The sequence below is a fragment of the Phascolarctos cinereus genome, unplaced genomic scaffold (genome assembly GCF_003287225.1).
Source record: "Phascolarctos cinereus isolate Bilbo 61053 unplaced genomic scaffold, phaCin_HiC Scaffold_2;HRSCAF=192, whole genome shotgun sequence".
NCBI lineage: Eukaryota > Metazoa > Chordata > Mammalia > Diprotodontia > Phascolarctidae > Phascolarctos > Phascolarctos cinereus.
Window position 1 is genome coordinate 133,620,707 of NW_027555625.1, and position 23,178 is coordinate 133,643,884.

Sequence of the window (23,178 nt, forward strand, 5' to 3'; positions counted from 1 at the left end):
GTCTATAGAATTTGTGACATTAGTTACTTCTGAATAAGTTTTCTCTCTCAGGCTAAATTGTAAGCTCTCTGAGGACAAGAAACATATCTCATCATTTGTATACCTCCCCTTCCTCAATGCCTAGCACTGTGCCTTATATGTGGTAGGTATCAATGAATTTGAATGAATTGAACTAGCATGAAAGTGGTGGTCACATGGTTCTGTGATGGCCTTATCATCCCAGTAATAGCAGGAAATAAAATGAAGCATGCAGGCAAAACCCATTCTTTAATAGGGTATCAATGAGTCAAGTCTTCATCTTATCTTACTTTGAATTCTGTTTAACAAACTTACTAAGTGCTTACTTAGTGTAAGGCATTTTGTTAGGCGTTGTGCATACAAAGATGAAAAGCAATAGTCCTAACCCTCCGGGAGTCTATGTTTTAATAGGGGGAATAAAATATGTACATAAATGAGTAAAATACAAGGTAGGAGATTATAGAGGTAAAGGAGAAATGCTGAAAAAGAAAGGGTTTAGGAAAATTTCAGATGTAAAAGATGGCTTTCAGGATAGGAGAATCAGAGAATTCCTTTACTAACTGGCTGCCCAATAAGGGAAAAGAAAAATTTCAGTGATATGAGGAAGGAGTGACTTCTAGATATAGCTTAGCAGGAAGGGAATGTCACCTCTGCTGTGATGTAGAAGAGGCTGGCCAAGCTTGATTGACAGATTTAAACACATTGGCACAACCCTGGAACTCAACAAATACCACTAACAAAATTGTAGCATATTTTCTTGGATTGGTGTATGGTTTTTCTGGCATATATGTAAGTTAATTTAAACTTATTTTATTTTGAGAGTTTGTGGTCATAGATTTGGAATTACAAAGGATAGACTTCAGAGATTCCCTTGCTTTACCCATGGGAAAACTGAGGCCCAGAGAAGTTAAATGATTTACTCAACTTAATACAGTGTTTTGTTAACTCATTTCAGTCACGTCCAACTCTCCAAGACCCCAAGTTGGGTTTGTTTGTTCGTTTGTTTTTTGCAAAGATATTGAAGTCACTTGCCCTTTACTTCTCTAGCTCATTTTACAGATAAGGAACTGAGGCAAACAGGGGTTAAGTGATTTGCCCAAGGCTGGAATTGAACTCAGGTCCTTCTGACTCCAGGCCAGGCACTCCATCCACTGTGTCACCTAGCTGCCACAATACAGTTAGCAAATAGCAAAGCTAGGATTGCAGCCCAGGTTCTGACTCTAAATCTAGCACTTTTTCCATTTCAGTATAGCTTACTAAGGTGTCTAGGTAGCACAGTGAGTAAAGTGTAAAACATGGAGCCAGAGGACATGAGTTCAAATCTTGCCACAGACACTAGCTGTGAGAATTTGGGCAAATCTGGCCAAAACCTCTGTCTGCCTCCATTTCCTTACCTATAAGAGAGAGATAATAAATAACACCTATCTTCCAGGATTTTTGTGAAGATCAAATGAGTTAATTGTAAAATACTTCAAAAATCTTTAAGTACCATGTACATGCTTGATATTATTATTAGTATCATTTTGAGATAATTGGAGAAGGCCTGAACTACTTAATAAAACCAGCACTGGGAATCAGTGTAGACTGAGCTAAGGAACACTTAGGAGGTTTAAATGTATGAGGTTAAATGTGGACTACTGAAAATGCTGCCAGTGGTTAAAACCATTACTTTTCTTATGGGGGAATAGAGAAAGTCACATTGTCAGGGGAAACTGTCTAATGGGTATTTCTTAGAGCACCATTTCCCAAAATGGTTCCATAGAGCCCCGATGTTCCATACAACCTAATGGGAGATTCAAAGACCAAATTTTGATGCTAATGATATTTCCCCCTGTAAAATATCAAATATCAAAATATATATTATCAAAAACACTTATATATAGTAAGTTTCAGTGTCAAAATTGGCTTAATTTCCTCTGTTTTGCCTCCAACATCTCTCCATCTCCCTTTATCTTAGGGAAGGGAGTAATATTTCATACCTCGATCCCTCTTAGACAAATATGGGCTCTGCCAATGAACCTGAAATCTCAACATTTCTGTGGTCATATTTGTTTAGGAAACAGTATTCTAGTCTAACTATCAAGTTTGAACTAGGGTTTGGCTCCTAAATTCAGTCTCCTAACACTACTTTGGAAATCAGTACACTCCTGAGGGAGACTGAAGTTTGAAAAAAGAAAAAGTAAACAAAATTCCAAGCACAAATGGATCATAGATTTATGGCCAGAAGAGACCCTAAAGGTGACCAGTTCCAACACTCACAATCACAGATGAGGAAACTGAGGCACAGAGAGGCTACATGACTTACCCATAGTGATTCTTTTTTTTTTTTTAATAAATGCTGGAGATAGGATTTTTACTCACATCTTTCTGACTCCAAGTCCAATGCCTTAACCAACAGGAATTCAGAAAGTTCTCTTCTGATAAATCTGGATCTCTAAGCTGGAATCTAAGAGCTGGAAGGTCAGAGTCCAACACTCTCATTTTACAGATAAGGAAATGAAGGTTCCAATTGGTGAAGTTGCTCAGTCAACAAGTCAGTCAACAAGCATTTATTAAGCTCTTGTTATATGCAAGCCACTGCTATAAAGGACTTATAAGGAGTTATAAAGGACTTGTTTAAGATCTGTGAGTAAGAAATAGCAGAGCCATGATGTGAAAAGGGTCTTCTTATTCCAAATCTCATTCTCAAGGCAACATAGTAAGCGGAAAATACATGGATTTGGAATCATAGGACCTGAATTCAAACTCTACCTCTGCCACTTACTACCCGTATGACCTTGAACAATTCACTGAAACCTCTCAGGGCCTGTTTCCTCATCTCTAAAATGAGGGAGTTTAACTAAGTGACCTCTAAAGTCTCTTTCAGCTCAAAATCTAACATCCCATGCTCTTTCCACTCTACCAGACTGGGCTCCCCAGAAACTGTGGGAAGAGACAGAAAAGAGGGCATCACTCTCTTTGCCAGTAGGTCATCTGCTTTTCCCAGAATCCATGCCGCAGAAAAGTTCTGCAGGATAATAAAACAGCCTTGTGCCTATATACCTCTCTGCTCATTCTGCCACATGCAGCAGTTACTTGCTCCATTCACCTCAGTTTCAGGGAGATGGATGAGATTTCCCTACAAAGCACTCTATTAGTAAGAAAGATTTCTGTCTGTGCTATTCTGAGTTTTGGCTTCTTTGGGCTATATTTTTGGTTGTCGTTTCCTTTTAACTTTTCTCAACTTTTTTGGTAGTTACTTTTTCCCCTAGTTCCCTCCTTCAAGTCATTTATCTTCTTTTTAAAGTATTGTACCATATTATACCGTGATGTTTATCTGTACCTCTCAAGCACCTTTCTTCCAAAGAATTTCAAAGGCCTCAACTATTACTCAATGTGGCCTAATTCTTGATTGAGGATCATGGAAAAACAGTCCTCCTCTCCCCCAGGTCTTTTCTTGATAGCTTTAATTCAGCTCCCTCACTTTTGAGTTGGTTCATACTGCCCTGGAACATACCTGCATCCATCCTCCCCTTTCTGTTCCTGTCTCTTCTCTTACCCTCTTTTGCCCATTTCTCCCCTGCCTTCTGAAAGCCAAAGTGTTTAATTGGTAGTAGAGATATAGGCAGGATGGACTGAGGTAAGCTGTATCATTTCCTCTTTGCCTCACTCAAATACATCTATATGAGTCAAGAAAGAAGGATGGAGGAGCAGCTAGGTGGTGCAGTGAATAGAGCACCAGCCCTGAAGTCAGGAGTACCTGAGTTCAAATCCAGCCTCAGACCAAACACTTGACACTTACTAGCTGTGTGACCCTGGGCAAGTCACTTAACCCCACTTACCTAAAAAATTAAAAAAGACCAAAAAAAAAAATAGGGTTGGAGAAAGGGAGTAAGGAAAAAAAAGTCCTCTCATTCCATAGGCAGAGAAACTAAGGTCAAAGATTCATCATTTCAGAGCTGCTAACCTCATTCCCTAATTTTATAGATAAGAAAACTAAGCTCTAGAAAGAGTGACATGGAAGGTTCTTGGCTCCTACCTACTCAATGATCCTCCATTATAATCTGCAGAACCACTTTGAATCCATGGTTCTATGGCCTCTTCATTCTACCATACTCACATGTTCTAGATCAAGATATTCTTTGCCTGACCATGAAGCCATCTCTTCCTAAGTGTCCCTTGACCCCTGAGCACACAGGAAGGCTCAGCCCTTTACTACTTGGTTCCAAAGGACTTATAACCTGAAGAAAATAAGCCCTTGGAGGGAAGTTAGGTCAGGGAGTAATTTATTCTCTACACACTGCTAAGGACTAGAATCAGTTGCCCATAAAAAGGACTTATATGTTTATCACCACCATTGTCACCACCAGCAAATCACTGAATCAGCAGTGTAACCAAAGCCCTTCACCCTAATGAGGTGGTTTTTTCTCCTGGAAAAGTTTACAGAAAACAGACTCATCACCATATAATTTTTGGAAGCTCTTCCTGGATCAATCATTTTCTCACTTGCAAAGACCTGTGATTTCCTCATCATGGTCACTCTCCACAAATGCAGATTATAACACTTCCATGACTGAGGAAATAGTTTCATAAATGGCTACAGCTAAAAAAAATAATTTATTCAGTGGCCAACCCTCCAATGGCAAGTTACATAATAGAGTCTTCTAATGATAGTCATATCATCTCTTACAAACATGTAGTCAAAGCCCCTCCACTACCTGCCAGAAATTTTGGCCCACTGGCATAGCCCTTGGAAACCAAGGGTCTTCTCCACACCAAGACAAAAGATGATTTTATGGGAGACATAGTCAATCGGTGAATAGCAGTGAGTCTCAGTCAGATCAAGATGAAGTCTCTTTCAGCCATGCTGATGCTCTCTTTACAGAAACAGTGACCTAAATGATGTCTCTTTCTGAGGAACTCTCACACAACACTTTCTAACTCTACTCCCTTAGTTTTTTTTCATCAATCAGAGCCATTAATCACAATACACAAAGCAACCTTTTGGTATAACAAGTTCTATGAGATGAATCCATCTAGAAATTGCCTTAGATGTAGTCTGTTGTGTTGAGGGGATAAAATCACCCACTCCTCTACTTCTGTTTCCACACATATCTCTCTTTTGTGCAACCTGCCTCCTCTCCTCTCTACTTTTTTCCAAGTTTACTTCTTTGTTCTATATTAACTTAAAAGCAGAGTCAAGGTGGCTCTGGGTTTCTTCCAGGTATATGAAAGAATCCCCAACTTGCTCAGATTCCACTGGGTGTGTTCATAGTCCTCACAGACAAAAGCCCTACATCCTAGAGAGATCAACCCCCTGGCTGGGAGGAGAAGCGAGGTAGGTTCTTTTCTTTACTTCAAGAATTTCTTTTGTACTTCCAGGATCTGGGGCTTTGGTTGGTATAGGTACCCCAAGGATTAAGGCACAGTGAGAGGATTATAATAAGCAATGTTGTGTAGTAGACTGGCCTCCAAGTCAAAAATATCTGGGATCAAGTCCTACAGCTAACACATACTGGTTGTATAAGACTAGCAAGGTTTTTAATTTCTCAGTACCTTGGATAGCTCTCTAAGATTATAAATGACAAATCAAGGGCCAATCTGTAGGATAGAGGGACATCATCACTGGGAGCTACCTAAGCCAATGAAATCATGGGTCTGGTCAAACAAAAAATTGAATTTCAGAATTGAGGTGATCTAATCAATTGCCAAATCTACCTTCATTGCACCACTCAGATCTATCCCCTTCTCCTCACTCCCACAGTCAACATCTGAGTTCAGGTCAGTGATACTGATAAATATTTAATAATGGATTTTCCAAATATGTGTGTATACATACATACATACTTATAACATGCAAACTTTTGTTGTTTAGTCATTTCAGTCGTGTCTAACCCTTTGTGACTCTATTTGGGGTTTTCTTGGCAGAGATACTGAAGCCATTTGCCAATTCCTTCTCCAGATCATTTCACAGATGAGGAAACTGAGTCAAATAGGGTTAATGACTTGCCTAAGGTCACATAGCTAGAAAGTGTCTGAGGCCAGATTTGAACTTAGATCTTCCTGATTCCAGGCCCAACCCTCTATCTACTGTGCCACCCAGCTGCCCATATATATACACACACAATATACTTTATTATTATTAATATTTTTCCATCACTTTCTTAAGTCTAGACAACCTAACAATCTAGACAAGTTTAGCAAAACAATAAATCAGGACCTGATTGGCAGCATTTGCCAATTTCCAAGGGGTAAGTGCTCACAGTAAAAATTCAGCACTCAGCTGGGGAACCAGCTTGAAATGGCTCTAGCACATCCATACTACAATGATCAGTAGAAGGTACTAAGGATATTAAGACTGGAGGAGAGAAGTTTTAGGGGACACTTGATAGGTATCTACAAGGAACTAAGGAGCTGTCATACGGAAGAGGGTGGAGCTTTGTTTTGCTCCATCCCATCAGGAAGGGATAGGAACAATTGGTAGAAGTCTCAGACATTTCCACTCAATAGCAAGGAAAACGTCCTAAGGATCAGAACACTAAGGAAGTTGGTAAATTGGGCTGCTTTGGAAGGGAGAAAGTGCCCAAGGAGGGAAAGTCTTCAAAAAGGCTAGAAAGGCCTCTTTTCAGCGGTGTTTTACAATTATTGCTCAGGCATTGATTGGAATAGATGCCTTCTGAGGTCCCTTCCAACTCTGAGAGCCTGTGATTCTATCCCCTGTATTTCCCCACCCCACATTTAATTTTTATCATCTGGAGCAAAAACATTTTCTCCGTATGTATATATCAATGTTCTTAACTGAAAAGGGGATGAGTAAATCTTACTCTGTCCTTCTTCCCTGCTATCTGCCAAAAGAATTTAAAGAAGACAAGTCAGCTTATGCTTGTAAGGTATTCTACTCCAGGGGAGGAGAACAGAGTGCCCACCAGTATCCAGTGAGCACTCCCTTTTGCCTCTGGGCTTCTGCCCTAGATGGATAACCTGTAGCCCCTGGCACTGCTTTATAGGAAAAAACCCGATCCCTAGAGACCTCAGAAATCCCACTCAGCTGACATCAGAGGTGCTGTAGATTTTTCTGACTCCAGGCAAGTTACATGTTTTCTTTTTTAATAAAATCTTACAACTGCCTCCTCTGCACCAAAGAGGTGCTAACATGAAATCCAGGGTTTATAGGGGTTTGTGCACCCTGCTCTTTTTCCTTAAGGAACTTCCATCCACCCCCTTGCCTTGGGGTTATTAACATAGTCATAACTCTTCAGAATCTGCAAGGCCTCCTAGAAGCACAAGTGATAGCAGCAAGCAGAAACCTTTTCATTTTGATTTAAAGACTCAAAATCTCTCTCTCTCTCTCTCTCTCTCTCTCTCCTCTCTCTCTCTCTCTCTCCTCTCTCTCTCTCTCTCTCTCTCTCTCTCTCTCTCTCTCTCTCTCTCTCTCTCTCAGTGTTCCTTCTGTCTCTTCATTATAACAACCTGGATACCAAGGTCACTTCACATTTGCCCGTGTTCCATGTTACAGAAACTAAAAGGAGGCCCAGGGAAAAGAAACATCGTTACTCCACATGTCCAGTCTTACATGTTGCTAGACCCCAGAGTCATACCTTTCTCCCGTATACATATGACCTGAGGAAAAAGATATTCTGAAAAGGCACTGAATTTTCAAATGGCCTTAACACCTTGGGGCTACTCTGAATACCTGACATCCCTTAGTGAGAGATCATACCTGTGGTCAGTAAGAGATGGAACAAATAAAAAAGCTGCTTCCTAGGACACAAGAGGCAGCTTTCCTGCCTGTGTCCCTCCATCCTGATTTGCCTTCAGCCTTTCCCTGGTCCCTCTACATGAGGATGCTGGCCTCACATCCAAAAAAGTAGAGCTTGACTAGACCCCTGCTGGGTTCAATCATACAAAGTAAATGGTAAGATCTTACAGTGTAGCACCAAAGGTCCAACTGATGTTTGGAAGGGGCAGTACACCTTTTCTTTCACTGCCTTTAATCCTGCTACTCCACTTCTGAGTAACCCCTCCTAACTTCCACTCCTGCCCTACTTTGTTTCCCCCTTCTCTCTTTTTCCCCTTCTCGGTTCTACCTTTCATCCTCCTATTTGCTGCCAACACAATCTCCCCACTGAATAAAAAACAACTCTTTTGTTTGGCTTTCAAGGCCATTCACAATCTTCAGGAGACAAATAGGACTATTTATTTACCTTTCCTTTATCTCTTCCTACCCTCTTCTACCTACCATTCCCCATGCCTGGAACAGATTTCCCTACATTTCTTCCTGTTCACATCATTCCACACCTTCTTCCAGGTTAGAAGGAACCTAGATTTCAACCCAGGTGGGCCCTGGGAAGTCATCTAGTCCAATCCATTCATTTGACAGATGGGAAGTTGAGGCCCCCATGAGTTAAAGTGATTTGTCCAAGGTCACACAGGTAGTAAGTGAGGGAGTAAAGATTTGAACCCTAATGGCCAGATCCACTACTCTTTCCATGTCACCACATTACCTCCCAAGGCCCTGATCTACTACCAATCCCTCTGTGATGGTTCTTTTGATTCCCTCTCACCTTGAATTCCCCAGGCTACTCTGCTTTGCCTCCATGAACTTAATCACTTCCTAGTTTGTACTAAACTTTTCTGTGTAACTGTATCATTCTCCCATCAGAGTATAACCTCCTTAAGAGCAAGGTCCATTTTATACCTAACTTAGGATCTCAGAACCATCTTGCACATAGCAGGTGCTTTGCAGATGTTGGTTGAAGTATCAGGCAGTGGAGGTTGAGTGGGAAGAAAGCTATCCTAATTCTCTTTTTCCCCCTATATGGCATGTAACAGAAAAATCACAGAGTTCTCAGAAAGGCAACAAGGCACAGTGGGGTGGGGGCAGGGCACTGCTGGGCTTGGAGTCAAGAAGACTTGAGTTCAAACCCCAATACCAACACTTACAAACTGTGAGACCTGGACAAATGATTTAATTTCTTTTGCCTCAGTTTCCTTATCTGTCAAAGAGAAGTATTACCATAGTATCTAACTCATAAGGTTGTTGTAGACCTCAGATGAGATAATAACATATGTGGAACACTTTGCAAACTTGAAAGCTATCTAGATGGATAGATATACAGATACACACATGCACAGAATTTGAACCCAGCTCTTCCTGACTCTGAGGGTAGCTTTCTTTCCATCATACCACCACATTATGCTGTCTCTCTGGATTATTATGATAAAGAATAATCAATTTCCACTGCCTTCTTCCACCTACTCCTCTCCCTTCACAGCTACCATCTATCTCCCTTAATTCTTCCCATTTTCTTTGGGAAAAAAAAAAAAGGAAAAGAGAAAGGGAAGCCCTGCGGACAGGACGTCATAGGTATTTATATGACATTGTTATTTTTCTATCTCCTCTCTAACCTGGACCCCAGTATACACAGAACACACCCTGACCTGCCCCTACCATACTCCTTTCCTGACTTTCCACAGGCCTATTCACCTGGCCTAGGTCAGTCAGTGAAAAAGTCAGACAGCTGATCCTTAAGGCCGCCCACCACCCCATTCAGTGAAGGTGCCCCTGCCTGAGCCCACTGTCAAGCTACATACTGAAGCAAGCCAGCTCTGAAGCTCCACACTGAGCCTCACTGGCTCAGGCTGCCACTGCCAAATCTTATGCAACCAAAAAAACATGCAGAGCAGGGAGCAGAGGCGCTCCAGAGAAGCAGCCACAGACCAAAGGCGTGGGGAGCACAGAGGCAGAACCAGGCACATGCCTCTAAGAACCTGTCAGCACCCAAGGTCCCTTCGAAGAACAACGTGGGAACTGTCAGCATGTTCATTGTGTCTTAATTAATATGTTCAGTCAACAGCATCACTCCTGGGGAGGGGGCTAAGAGGAGGGGAAGAGAGGGCAATGGGAGTGGGGAGGCCACTCCACTCCTTATTCATGGCAATCTGCCAAGCCTGTTCAGTAATAAGAGGGCCCTAAGAAGCAACCCACTCACTCCCTTGTGTACCTTTCAGGTGAAGAAAAATGCTGTCTGTCAGTGAGGAGTGAGGGACCACATGCCTGTACCTCCAGAGGAGTGCAGACAACTTCCCTCCCTACACAAGGGTGATATTCATAATGTCTCAATTAAATCCTTCATGCTGTAATTTAAGCTCTGGCATCTCAGTGCCCCTAGAAGGGTTAGACACTCACAGGTCATCTACTGCAACCTTTACCTGGGCATGAGTTTGCCTCTACAACATCCCCACCAAGTGGCTGTCCAGCACCAAATTGGACACTTCCAGGGATGAAGAAATCACTACCTCCTTGAGACAGCCCAATCACAAAATCTCTGAGCAGGAAGAGACCTCAGAAGCCATCTAGTGCCCTCTCTCTACCCAAAACATGAGTTCATTCTCTATAATATATCCAGTTAAGATGTCATTCATCCTCGGCTTCAATTCAACCAGTGATGATGAGGAACCCTCTAACAGTCTTCCAAAGCAGCTTATTGACAGGTCTAACAGGCAGAAAATGTTTCTTGATATTAAGTCAAAAATCTGCCTCCCTATAGCATCCACCCATTGGTCTTAATTCTTGTTTGGCTTCAGCCCAAACAAAATAAGCTGATTTTTCCTCTACACAAAAATCATTCAAATTATCAAAAGATAGCAATCATGTCTCTATTGTCTTTTTTTCTCTAGTCTAAAGGTCTATAAGTTAGAGGGCATATTATGATAAGGAAGGAGACAGAATATAAAAGACGTGAATCTTTCACTTTCCCAAGATGTTTTATTTAAACTTTGGTTTTCCCCCATAGCAACACTTCCTGCATGTTTAATGTCTGTTGAGTAAAAGGATAATAAAGGGTCCACAGCCCACATGGAAGATCTTGTCAAAGAAAGCTGGAAAAAATTTCCCTTTGGCAAGGCCCCATGACACTGTTGGAAAGGGGGAAAAAATCAAATTAAATATTAGTATTTTAATAGCTTAAGAAAGCATTCTTCTGACTCCATGCACCTAAACCAAATCAAACAAGAAATCCAGCCCATATTGAGATTTCAGAATCCTTTAAAAACAGGTTAACTACTTCCCTTCACTCATGTCCTCCTAACCCCAAGCTGAATTTAGTCCTTCTCCTCTCCTAATCCTATTCTTCCATGTAGGCCCACAGCAAATCTTGCTTCCTCAGAATGACCATAGTTTGTTCTGTATGGAATACTCACTGTGCAGTTACAATATTGAACATCATTTTATATGTGCATGCCCTTTCTCCCCCTACTACATTGTAAGTTTCTTGATATAGAGACTATGTCTTATACTTTAAAAAAATTTTCCTACGGCACCTATACCAGAATAGGTGTTCTATAAATATTTGCTGACTGATTGATTTTTAAAGATTCCAGAAAGATTTTATATCCCCTCAGTTGTCCACTGCAAAGTTTAATGACTTGCTCATTGAGGGCAATATGCCTAATGACTAATTTAATTCATTCCTACTGTGGTTTAAACCAGAGAATCTCAGAACTGGATGAGCTAGAATCTATTATAGGTCATTTACTCTAATTCTGAGTAGGAATATTCCCTCTACAATATTTGTACACACACACACACACACACACACACACACACACACACACACCCCAGTGGTCATGATGAAGAGCTCACTATTTCCCAAGAATCCCATTCCACTTTGGTAAAACTCACTATCTTCTAAGGTAGTCCATTGTACTTTTGAAGAACTCCAACTATTACAAAATGCTTTCTGGTATCAAGAAAAAATCTGCTTCCCTGTAGTTTCTACCCATTAGCCCTAGGCCTGTCCTCTGAGGCCATGCTCAATGCTAATTCTACTACTGTTTCTACTAATTCTACTACCCTTAAATCCTTGAAAGATAGAGATCAAGCCTCTATTGTGTTCTTTTCTCCAGTCAAAAGCCTATTGAAATTGGGCCACTCTAAACCCAAGGTAAGATTTAATTGTTAGAAAAATTGTCATTATATCCAGTCTTCACATTTTCCTGCCTCCTTACATCTGCTCACCATGTTCTGACCCCCTAAAATACCTTCCACCAAGATGTCTTACTTTTCCTCCGAGGACCCAGTTACAGCCTTCTCTGACCACCACTGCTAGTCAAAATGATCTTTCCTTCCTTCCTCTGGATTCCTCTGGTTGCCACCTATTCAGCATTTCCCACAGAGCGCCTGTACTCATCTCTCCATGAGTGTCTACCTTGTCTCTCCAACTAGGCCAAGACTGCCTTAAGAGTAGAAAATAGGTCTTCTCCATTCCTGAATTCCTCACACAAAAGGCACATAAAATCTAGGAGATGGGCACAGAGGAAGAGCTCCATACATATTTGCTGATGAAGTGATTGCATACATGAGGACTGAGGATATGGAAACCCAAATAGCACTCTACACCAGAGATTTAACTCACTGCTGAAACTAAGGCTGACATCATTCTCCCAGACCCCAACTCAAACTGTTTTTACACCCTCTTCTTTGTGTATAAACACACGCACACGTGCAAATGCAAACACAGACATGCATGCATATACACACACACCCTTCGGGTTTTTTTCTTAATTTTAGCATTTCATGTCCTCAATTCCCTGTAACTTCCTGTGTGATTCAGATTCTCCCAGAGCAGTCCTTTCCCCGCCTCAAACCAGGGCCCTAACAGGTTTCCCTGACTTGTTCTGTCAGAAACCTGGATAGCATTCTCCATTCTGTGCTCTGCTCTCCAGGATGTCCCTTTTGGCTCAGTCTTTGTTTTCCATGATAGCCGGCCCCACTCATCTCCATTCAATTATTCACTCACCTATGGCCAGGACAGTCAGTGAATCATTTTCCACTGCCCTTTATCCTTACCTCACTCCTGCTAAACCTGTGGCACATGCATCCTGTGGCTTACTCCATAGAAACTGTGTGACATCACCAAATTCAATCCAAATTGCTTGTAAGGGGCCAAAAGATGCCCCAGAAGGCTTTAAATATCTCAGCTTGAGGACAACTGTCTCAGAAATGCAGTGACTGATACTAAGCATTCTGGCACAGCTTTCCTAGGGTAGCTGGGCCATAGCAGTTGCCCTAAAGTTCAGTTATATCATAGGCCGAATGAGGGGGTTGCGATACACGATTACTAAAGTCTCTCCAAGCTCTGCCATTCCCAGACGTATTCAAGTTTCCTTCTTCTCATACCCTCATTGCCTCTCTTCTCATTTCCCTCTCCTCTGCTATCATATTCTATAGGACTTCTAATCAGTCAGTCAATAAGCATTTATTAAGTGCCCTCTAGGTATGTGCTAGACAATGGAGGTACAGTACAAAGTGTGAAACAATCGCTATTCACAAGAAGCTTACATAGTAACAGGAAAACAAGCACACATAAATATATGTGTGTATAGCATAACCATTAAATTAATAAATATAAATAGGTACAAAATAGTTCAATTCAAGGTAGTTCAGGACAGAAGGCACTAGCAGTTAGAGTGGGGTAGGCAAAGGCTTCATAACAAAGATGGTGCCTGAGGCACATCTTAAAAGAAGAGAGAGGCTCTATGGGGCAGAGGTGACACCTACAGACACTACTAAACCCACTGGACATACTGAAGGCAAAAGAGTTTGTTGGCCTTTGCTTTGGTCCTAGAAAGTAAGCTGGAATTGGAACACCATGCTAGGCACATAACAAATTGGTTCTCAATATAAACTTGTCAATTTCATGAGTTCCTATCTTTCCCACTAAATCCCTAGTAAGACCATGACTAAATCACAACCTCTTTCTCTGCCCCCAAGTATTACACATGATGTAATGGAAAGAGCATTAGGTTTAGAGGCAAAGGGCCTGGAGGTACAGGGAAAAGAGCTCTGACTCTATTCAAATCACTTATGTTCAAATCCTACCTTGGATGATTAATAATTGTGTAACCTTGGTTAAGTCATGTGTCCTCCTTGGGCATCAGTTTCCTCCTCTGTAAAATGAAGGGGTTGGATGGCCTCTAAAGGTTCTTCTAGATATAGATCTGTGGTCCTGTACCTTGGGTTCAATTCTAGCCTCGGTTTTCTCTGTGACCTTTGGCATGGCATAGTTACAGAGTGTTGACCTTAGAGTCAGGAAGACCTGGGTTCAAATGCCATCTCTGACACTTACTAGCTGTGCCACCAAGGACAAGTAACTTACTTTCTCTTGGCCCCAGGTTCCTCATCTGAAAAATGGAGATAATAGGAACTAACTCATAGAACGGTTGTGAGACTCAAATGAGATGATATTTCTGAAGTAATTTCCAAATCTTTTTATAAATGTTGGAGATGATGATGATGATGATGATGATTGAAGATGGTGGTGGTCATGGTAATGATGATCCAATTTGCTTACTGTCTCTAAGTCTGAGCTTCCTCATTTGCAAAATTAGCAGGTTAGACCAGATTACCTCTAATGGTTAGGGAACTCAACTGAGCTACTGGAAAACTTGTTCCAGAGACATGTTGTCATAATAGAAGTGTTCTAGCTCCAGCTCATCTATTGACCAGACATATGGCTTTGGGGTGGTCTACAATTTTCCTCCTGGTGAGGGGAAGAGGTAAAACTAGATCCCAGAAGTAGATCTCAGGGCACTTTCCACTGCACATCCTGCATCTTCCAATCCCTCCCTCAGTATTCCCATCAAGGAAGTTAGTATAGCAGTGCCCCACTCTCACTCCACTCAATACCTCTATCCCCTCATCCCTTAGTGTTCTCATGATATTGGGGGAAGATGGCTCCTGCTCAGAAATATTCTGAAGCCCTAGACTAGGTAATCACTAAGGTCCCTCCCACCTTTAAAAGTCTAAGATTATGAATTCCTTTCTCCCTGATTCTCACTGCAGTCATCCAACCTACCCTCCAGTCTCCTGGAAGATATATATCTAATGTATTAAAGGAAAACATCTTTCTCCTGTTCTTAAAGATCTTTTTGGAGACTACACAACTTTCTTCAGTAATCATATTCAGCTCTTAACAACTCTTGCTGTTGGAAAAAAAAATTTCCTTATACCTAATCTAAGTCCATCTGTTGCAATTTCTGTCTATTTTCTCTTTTGCTGTCCTTAGTGGAGATGAAGAACATCTGGCCATCATTCTCCATGCAGCATCCCTTCATAAACCTGGACCATTTATTACATCATCTCTCAGCCTGCTCTTCTCTCAGGGTTAGATAATCATTGTTCCTTTTTATCTCTTGTCCTAGATTCCATTCCATTTTCCAACCCTTTAATCATGTTTGTGGCATTCCTCCAGACCCAAGTCAAATTCTATGAATCCCCTTATTGTGAGGCCCATGACTGAGCATCAAGCTTCTATGGCAAATCATAGGCTAACAGGGACCTGAGAGATGACCTCAAGTCCAAACCTCTCATTTTAGGAATGAGGATATTGAGATCCAGAAAAGCATAACCTCCTTGAGGACAGAAACAATTTGTTATTTATCTTTGGATCTCCTTCAGTGCACACAGTCAGGAAAATAATAAACACTTAATAAATGTTTGCTGGGTTGGATTACATGGCTTGTTCAAGATTAGATCTGGGGATTTCTATCTCAAATGCAAGATTCACAAGTGTTGCTGCCACTACTACTCTGAATGGCTTCTGCAGTCCCAGAAGAAAAGGAGAAGGTTAGCTTTATGCAGAGTCTAAGTATTGTAATCTCTGAGATATATAAAAAATACTTTCCCCTGCCCACTGAAATAATGACTAAAATTCTACTTAAGGGTTCTTTGATTCCCTTTAAAAATACAGATTCTTTTGGAAGAAGTAACATTTTCCACCAGTGTCAGACATTTATACCTTACTATGAATGAGTATGAATTATTTTCCTAAGTTATGATAAGAAGCTAAGGATCAACAAGCATTTATTAAGTAGGATGGAAGCTTGAAGTTGCCAGCATCCAAGGAGAGGAAAGGGAAGGGGAAAGGCATAAGTATTTATATAGTGCCTACCATGTGCCAGGCACTCTGCTAAGTCCTTTTTTATAAATGTTATATGAGTAGACTCCCTTTCCTTCCCCCTTCTCATACTAACACTTTAAATACATAAAATAAAATATATAGTATCACAAAGGAAACCAATTATACTGAGCTATAGTTATCCAAAAAAATTAAATTCATTGATCCCAGGTTAAGAACTCTTGGGCTAAATCCGCTCATAGAGAAAATGGTCCTCCTAGTCTCTCATGATTCCCTGGGTCATAAAGAGTTCTGGTCACACAGAGAATCAGTAGCAACAGGGGGATCACTATATCCCCAACTAGGCCATTTTTTTATTGAGGTCTGATCCTCAATACAATTGCACTCATTGCCCCAAGTTAGCTATACCTCTCCAAGTGTTCTAGTAAGGATATGAGCAAGGCTGAGCATAATGACAGCAAGCACCTGTATATGTATCCCAAGAGAATTTCTGGCTTCCATCACACAACTTAGCAGGTTCAGAAGTAAAGAAAACAAGGTGTCTAAAATTAAGTCACAATCCCTAAAGTGCCCTGACATGGGAGAGGAGAAATCAGAAGGGAAAGAGGAAGAAGATACAGGCAAATTCCACAGCCTTAGGTGTTCCCTACCTGCCTTCTATTTGAGAGAATCTCAGAGACAGGGGTTGTAGGGAAAGGAGAGAAGGAGGGAATTTGAGAGGCAGAGCTAGAACCCCACTGTGAGCAAAACAAACGCGTGTCAGTTACAGTGATATTTACTAACAATTTTGATTATTAAGCTTTTCTAAGTGAAAAATGAGGAGAAGAACCCCTAGCACTAGTCTAACTCCAGAGCCTGGAAGCGGCTACCTGGAAATGCAATATTGTCTCCCTGGCATCAAAAGTTTACTGGAAACACATTTCCTCCTCTGTGAATAGGACTTTCAAGGGAATCATCAGGCCAAGTCAACCTGTCAAATGGCACCATCCCCTAGGATAACTTGGGAGTTAAGTATTTTGGCAAGTCAAAGAAGGGGAAGAAAGTGAGAAAGGCCTTGAAAGAAGAGGAAAAAACAGCAGTTACAACAACCCAGGGCACACAAGAGGTGTACAATACATGTTTTGATGTTATTTACCCTACCATGCAAAACTAAATGGAAAATGAAAGAGCATCAGCTCTTATCAGATGAGAATTTTTTAAAAACCCAACATTTATCATCTTCCAGGCCAGACAGCATAGTTTTCTTTAATAGCCAGACCAGCACAGGATGACAAGTTCACACAACGGGGCACCAAACAGATTAGTGTGTTGGGGGTGGAATGGCTTGGCAGGAATGGAGAGACAGGAGGGGAAGGAATACATATTGTGCCAGGTAACTCAGCTGCAGGAGAAAGGAAGGACAAAAATGTTAATGTCACAATGGTTAAATGAGAGAAATCTCTAGGAGTTAATGAGGGTGAAGGTTTGGTGGGAGGAAGCCAGCTCTAAGGGATGATGCTACCTCCGAGGTCTGGCTAGTGTGATTTGCTGCCATGTTAGGTGAAATTACTAGTAACAGATTTAATTTCCTTCATATCACTTAATTCCTTCCTATTACAACAAGCAGAGAGCTAACCAGCAAAGGATGTGCGATTAAAGTCTCCAGCAGGATCATGTATGAAGGCCTGAGTCCTATGCTTGCTATCCAACCAAGTTGATCCAGCTTTGTTTCATGGAAAGAGCACTAGATTTGGAGTCTGGAGACCTATGTTTGAATCCCAGATGTGCTCCATACAATCCATATGACTTTGGGAAGTCCCTTTACTTCCCTGGGGTTCATCAGTTTCCTCCTATAAAATGAGAGAGTTGGTTCAAATCATCTTTAAGGTTCCTACCAGCTTGAAATCCTATGATTATGGTGCTGTGAACTTCTAGAATTGTTCCTCACTTTCTGTTATTCTTTTTTTTTTAGTCTGAAATTATTATTTTAAATAATCTGTTCCAATTGAGGAAATGCTGAAAAGAGCAGGGGTAGGGGAGAAAGGAGAGAGGACAAGAGAAGGGAGGGAGAGATAGAAGGAGGGGGAGAGGGAGAAGGAGAGGGAGGGTGGAAGGGAGAGAGGAGAGAGAGAGAGAGAGAGAGAGAGAGAGAGAGAGAGAGAGAGAGAGAGAGAGAGAGAGAGATGGAGTGTGTCCCACTTGTACTTTCCAAAGCTCTTTTCTTCCTCCTTCCTCCTTCCTAGCCATCTCCTTCACAATAATGAGTCACCATTTGGGAACTGTTTTTGTTTTTAATCTTCTCTTTGAATGTTCTCTATCAATCCATAAAATGAGAAATCAATGAACTCAGGGTCCATTCAACTCCCCTCCACTTTCAGTCTCCCACTCTCTGTCTTAGATATTGCTGGAACTAAAGCTTTATCTTCTGGTTTTGTTCCAGTTTTTCCCCAACACCTTAATGAAAATCAAAATACTCTATCAAAATACCAAGGTCTGCTCCCTCCAGACCTGTTTCTCCTTTTTGTCCTTTTAGTCTCAAGTACAGGGTGCAGGTATGCTGTGAATAAAATGTGGTAGGAAAGGGAAAGAGGAGATGGCGTTGTCCCTTCCACAGCCCAGCTCTTCATGCTCATTGCAGTCCCCATCTACACAAGTATTTGTATTTAAGGACTAGCAGGTTTTGTTTTGTTTACAGAATTTTGTTTACAGACAGATAACACGTGCAGAAGAGAGAACTGGTTGCATCTAGTAGAAGAATCAGGCAGCTGCCTTTTTTTTTTTAACCAGAACACTTAAGAGCTCCATTAAGAATTATTCATGCCCCACACAGCTTGTCTGCAGAGAGATGGGGAAAGACCTGTTGTTTGCGCTGAAAAAAACAAGGTGCACAAAGCTAGGTGGCATTTGACAGCAGAGGGGAAGAATGTTATCAAAACCTCTGCAGCCTGAGTGCCTTCTGGAGCAGGTGGTCAGAAATGAAAAATTTCCATCTTCAAACTCAGGGAAGAAATAAGGAGTGAAGAACATTTATCTGTACCCTCTCAAGACTCAAAGGTCAGCTGTGGGAATGGAGAGGTCAGGGTATCCAAATAAGCTGATGGCCTACTTATTATAGTGCCATGTTGGAATGAAGGAAGGAAAGGAAGGAAGTTAAAGACCAAAAAAAAAATTCATTTCTACTGAAAAGTTTGCCCTGAGGGGATCTAACTTCCTGGGAAGCAAACCTAGCATTTTCCTATGGTATGGCTGCAGGGAAAAGAACCACCAAGTTTTTCATAGGACAAAAGGTGAGCCTCAGAGAAAGTCGGGAACTAAGCTATCCATACAATCCAGAATGTCTGAGTGCATTGTTTTGAAGAATTGGTTATTTGGGATTTCTAGAATTTTTTCACCTGAGGGACAGTCTGAGGCAACATGGCCGGTTGGTTCTAGCGAGAAATAATTTCCTGAATAGAGTCAAGAATCATTTCTCAGATACCAGCCTTGTTTCTCAAGAGTAATAAGGTTCTCTGGACCAGGTATAGCTCCTCTCTCTGACTGGGACATGTCATTCTTATTTAATCTTTAATGATAATAATAGCTAGCATGTATATAGCTCTTTAAGGTTTGCAAAGCAAAAATACTTGCATATTTTATTTGCTTATTTGCATATTTTATCTCATTTGATTCTCACAAATCTGTGAGGTAAATGCTATCGTCATCTCCATTTTGCATTATGAAACTGAGGTTAGATGGATGACTTGCCCAGGGTCACGCACCTAGTAAGTGTGTGAGGCAGGATTTGAACTCAGGTTTTTCCTGACCCTAAGGTTCAGTGCTAAAGCACTCAAAGAATGTGTTTTGCCCTCCCTTGGAGGGGTGACCAAGGACAAGTTTGGAAAGAGCTCCAAAACTTGTTAGATGAAAATCAATTAAGCAACTTATTTTCCCTCCAAGAATTTTTTTTTTTGGTTTTTGTTGGTTCCCAAAGGAGCTGAGTATCTCTCCAAGGTTCTAATGTCCATCAGGTCACACAAAAGAGCCTGACAACCGGCTTTTCTCTGTATAAACCTCCCCAGAGTCAGAAAGCTCTCTCCCTTCACCGACTAAAATACATTGAGACAATCTGACAGCAGGGTGCAAGGGAAGAGACAGAAGTTTGAGAGGTCTGACTCAAGTTGAAGGTCACGGCAGTACCGGGAAGTTGGGCTACCTGGCAGGTGGAGAGACAGATCGTGACAGAAAGAAAGAGAGAAAAAGCATATAATGGAGAATTCAGGCAGATGGTTCAGAACCCGAAGTCCCAGTGGGGATGTACAAAAAGAAAGGACCACTTACAAAAGTCCCCTCCCTCCCTGTTCCACCCCTTACCCAATTAACCTGAATCTACAGTCCAATACGAGCCAGAAGCATTCCAACAGATCTGAGAGAAAGCTCATTTGGAAAGGTGTAAACAAAGGGCTAGCACAGAAGTTTCCCAGATTCTCACCTCGTTTTCTTCCGAACAAAAGGCTCGGATTTCAAACCTAGATCACCTTTCTTCTCATAAACTTTTCTGTTCTTCCTGCATTTCCCTTGGGGGATTTGAACTAAAAACCACCGAGATGCAAAAGCCACGAGTACGACCCCGGTTCTGGGGCAGCGTATGTACCTTTTCCGTGGAGCTGAAGGGGCTGGTGCCCAGAGGTTCGATGAGCAGCGATGAAGGATGCTGTCAGGATGGAAGCACGCCGACGATTACAGCTTTTCCTCTCCCTGCGACCAGATCTTTCAGCAGCTCAGACCAACTGTGCTAGAAATTCACTTAGCAATTATCTGCTGGCATCCAAGCCCCGCCCCCTACTCTTCTCATTGGCTCTCTGGTTCCGGGCAGGTCCGCATTGGCTTTAGCTGGTCTCACTCACTGCTTTGGCTCCTACTATTATCTAAGCCAGCAAAGGATATAATTCCATGTTCCATTGACAACCTGTAAGGCTCTTCTCCGGGCTGGGCTGGGGAGGAGCAGGCTGGGGAGGCTGAGGGGGAGAGAAACGGAGCTATCAGCCGGTCAGGCTCTTGCCCCCCCAGCATTTTAACTTCCCCAAAAGAGAGTCCGTGGCAACAATCCTCTGGCCTTGTCAGTTTTTTCTTCCCCCTAAATGGTAAATATTTCTGAGAGCAGTGTGAGCCCTCAGACTATGGGGAACCTGGCGGGGTGAGCCAAAAGTAGAGAAGGTCTGAACGAAGAGATCTGGGGATTTCCTTTCTAAGTCCACATCCCGTTGTGTGAAGGTCATTTAGGTGACTGTGGGGACATTTTAAGCATTTTAATTGGGGTGTGGGCTCAACATTTTGTTTGCCCATCCCCCACAATACTGCACCAGATAGGCAGCTTAGTGTAGTGAAAAGAGTAATGGTTCTGGAGTCTGGAGATAATCCGAGTTCAAATCCTAGTTCTAACAATTACTAGCTGCATGACCCATAAACAAGGCATTCCACCCCCAAGCCTCAGTTTTCTCATCGTTAAGATGAGGGTAGCAATGCTACCTACAGTGGTTTAGGGAAAGAGCTTTCTAAGCCTTAAAGTGTTACATAAATACAGGATGCCACAAAAATCTTAGGGCAGTTTTAAGCTCTAATAACTTAAAACTGCCCTAAGGTTTTTGAAATATGCTATAAATGAATTGCAACTCCTTCTGGGGGTCAGGCTGGTTATAAGATAAAAGAATATCTTCCTGATGGACTTTTTATAAAGAGAAAACATGAGACTTGCTCCTGCTCTCCTGTCCTCTCCCCAGTGATATTGGAAATGATGGGGATCTAAGCTCTGCTTCTACTAGGGTCCTCATTTTTTTTAAACTAATCTGACCTGAGGATAATATGGAACTTAGAAATTGTCCTCTCAGTAGGAAAAGGGAAAGAGAAAAACAAATTGGAATCCCAAGCCAGAGGAGATGATGGAGAACCCTGGCCTGGGCATCACAAGACCTTAAATCCTCCCTCTGCTACTTGCAGGTACCTATTTGACCTTGGATAAGTCACTCTCTGGGTCTCAAACCCCTCCTTTAGAAAATGAAGGCATCATACGAGAATTATGACCGTTAAGGTCCCTTTCAGATCTTTGTGCCTGGTGGTCACATGCTTTCTTCTGCTTTTCTAGACTTTGGGTTTTATAAAACTGAAAATACATTTGGTACCAATCTTTTATCCATGATATACTTAAGCTCATATTGAAAGGACCTTTTAGCTTCTGATTTTAAAAGATTTTCTTCTTGAGTCACAGGGTTCTTCTGGGAGGAAGAAAGGACAGATTTTTAAAGCCCCTGTATAAATGTATTCATTCATTTAGCAAATATTTTTGAAGCATTTGCTTTATAGAATGCCCCATTTGGGCAGAAACATTTCCTTCTTGTGATGGCTTTTGCATTCCTTTTTGCCCAGCTGAATCCTAACCACTCTCTAAGACCTAGCTCAAGGCTCATATGTTGCCCACCTGCCCCAGCCCCAGCCTCTCTGCTCTCCACTCCTGTTATACTACCTCTCATTTAGCACTTAGGATCTTTTATTGTTCTGCTAGCTATCTCCTTATTTGTATATGTTGGTCTCTAAAATCCTACTTCAGTGCCTCCTAGTAGTGTGGTAGTAACACTGGTTCTGAATGACTATGCCAGCTCCTAATGAACAGCTCAACAGCTCCTACCAGGTAGTAAAGCCTTCAAGTACAAGACAACACAGGACTGTTTATCATCCAAGGGTCAGCCTAGCTAATAATAATAGCTGACACTTATGTAGTGCCCTATACTCTTTACAAAGTGTTTCCCATGCATCATCTACTTAATCTTTACAATAGAAGTAGTTAGGGCAGGTATTATCATTCCCCTTTGCCAGATGAGGAGACTAAGGGTCAGAGATGTCAAATGTTTTGCATAAGATTACCCAGTTAATCAACAATAACACTGAGATTCAAATCTAGTTCTGTGGATTACAGTAGCAGTCTTCTTCCCATGTTCAGGAAGGTTCATCACTGGACTATTGACAACTAAGCAATGACTTTATTCAAATTTATTTTTGTCACAGTAACTTAATATGCCATCTATCAAATTGTGGAGAGGTTTTGGCTTGTGTTGGTGGTAGAATTCCCATTATGAGGAAATCATACATCTTTTGAGATTGTTGTTACATTTCTTATTTTTCTAACTAGACTATAAAATTCTTCAGGATAGAACTATATCTCATACTTTTTGGGCCCTTTGTAAACTCAAAAAAAATAGTGATAGTAGTAATAAAAAGAAGAGGGGAAGAAAGAGGCAAAGGTTACACCCTA

The 23,178-nt window shown here is 41.6% G+C and overlaps 1 protein-coding gene across 3 annotated transcripts in view; it reads right to left on the reverse strand.

Annotated features, from left to right (window-relative positions):
• ZMAT4 (zinc finger matrin-type 4) overlaps positions 1-20,649 on the reverse strand; it is a 732,744-nt gene extending 712,095 nt beyond the window's left edge. For all 3 annotated transcript variants that reach the window (XM_078149597.1, XM_078149596.1, XM_020969655.2), the window contains exon 1: positions 20,527-20,649. The gene's annotated coding sequence lies outside the window, so the exon portion shown is untranslated. The remainder of the gene's footprint in view (positions 1-20,526) is intronic.
• Between the last annotated feature and the right edge of the window lie 2,529 nt (positions 20,650-23,178).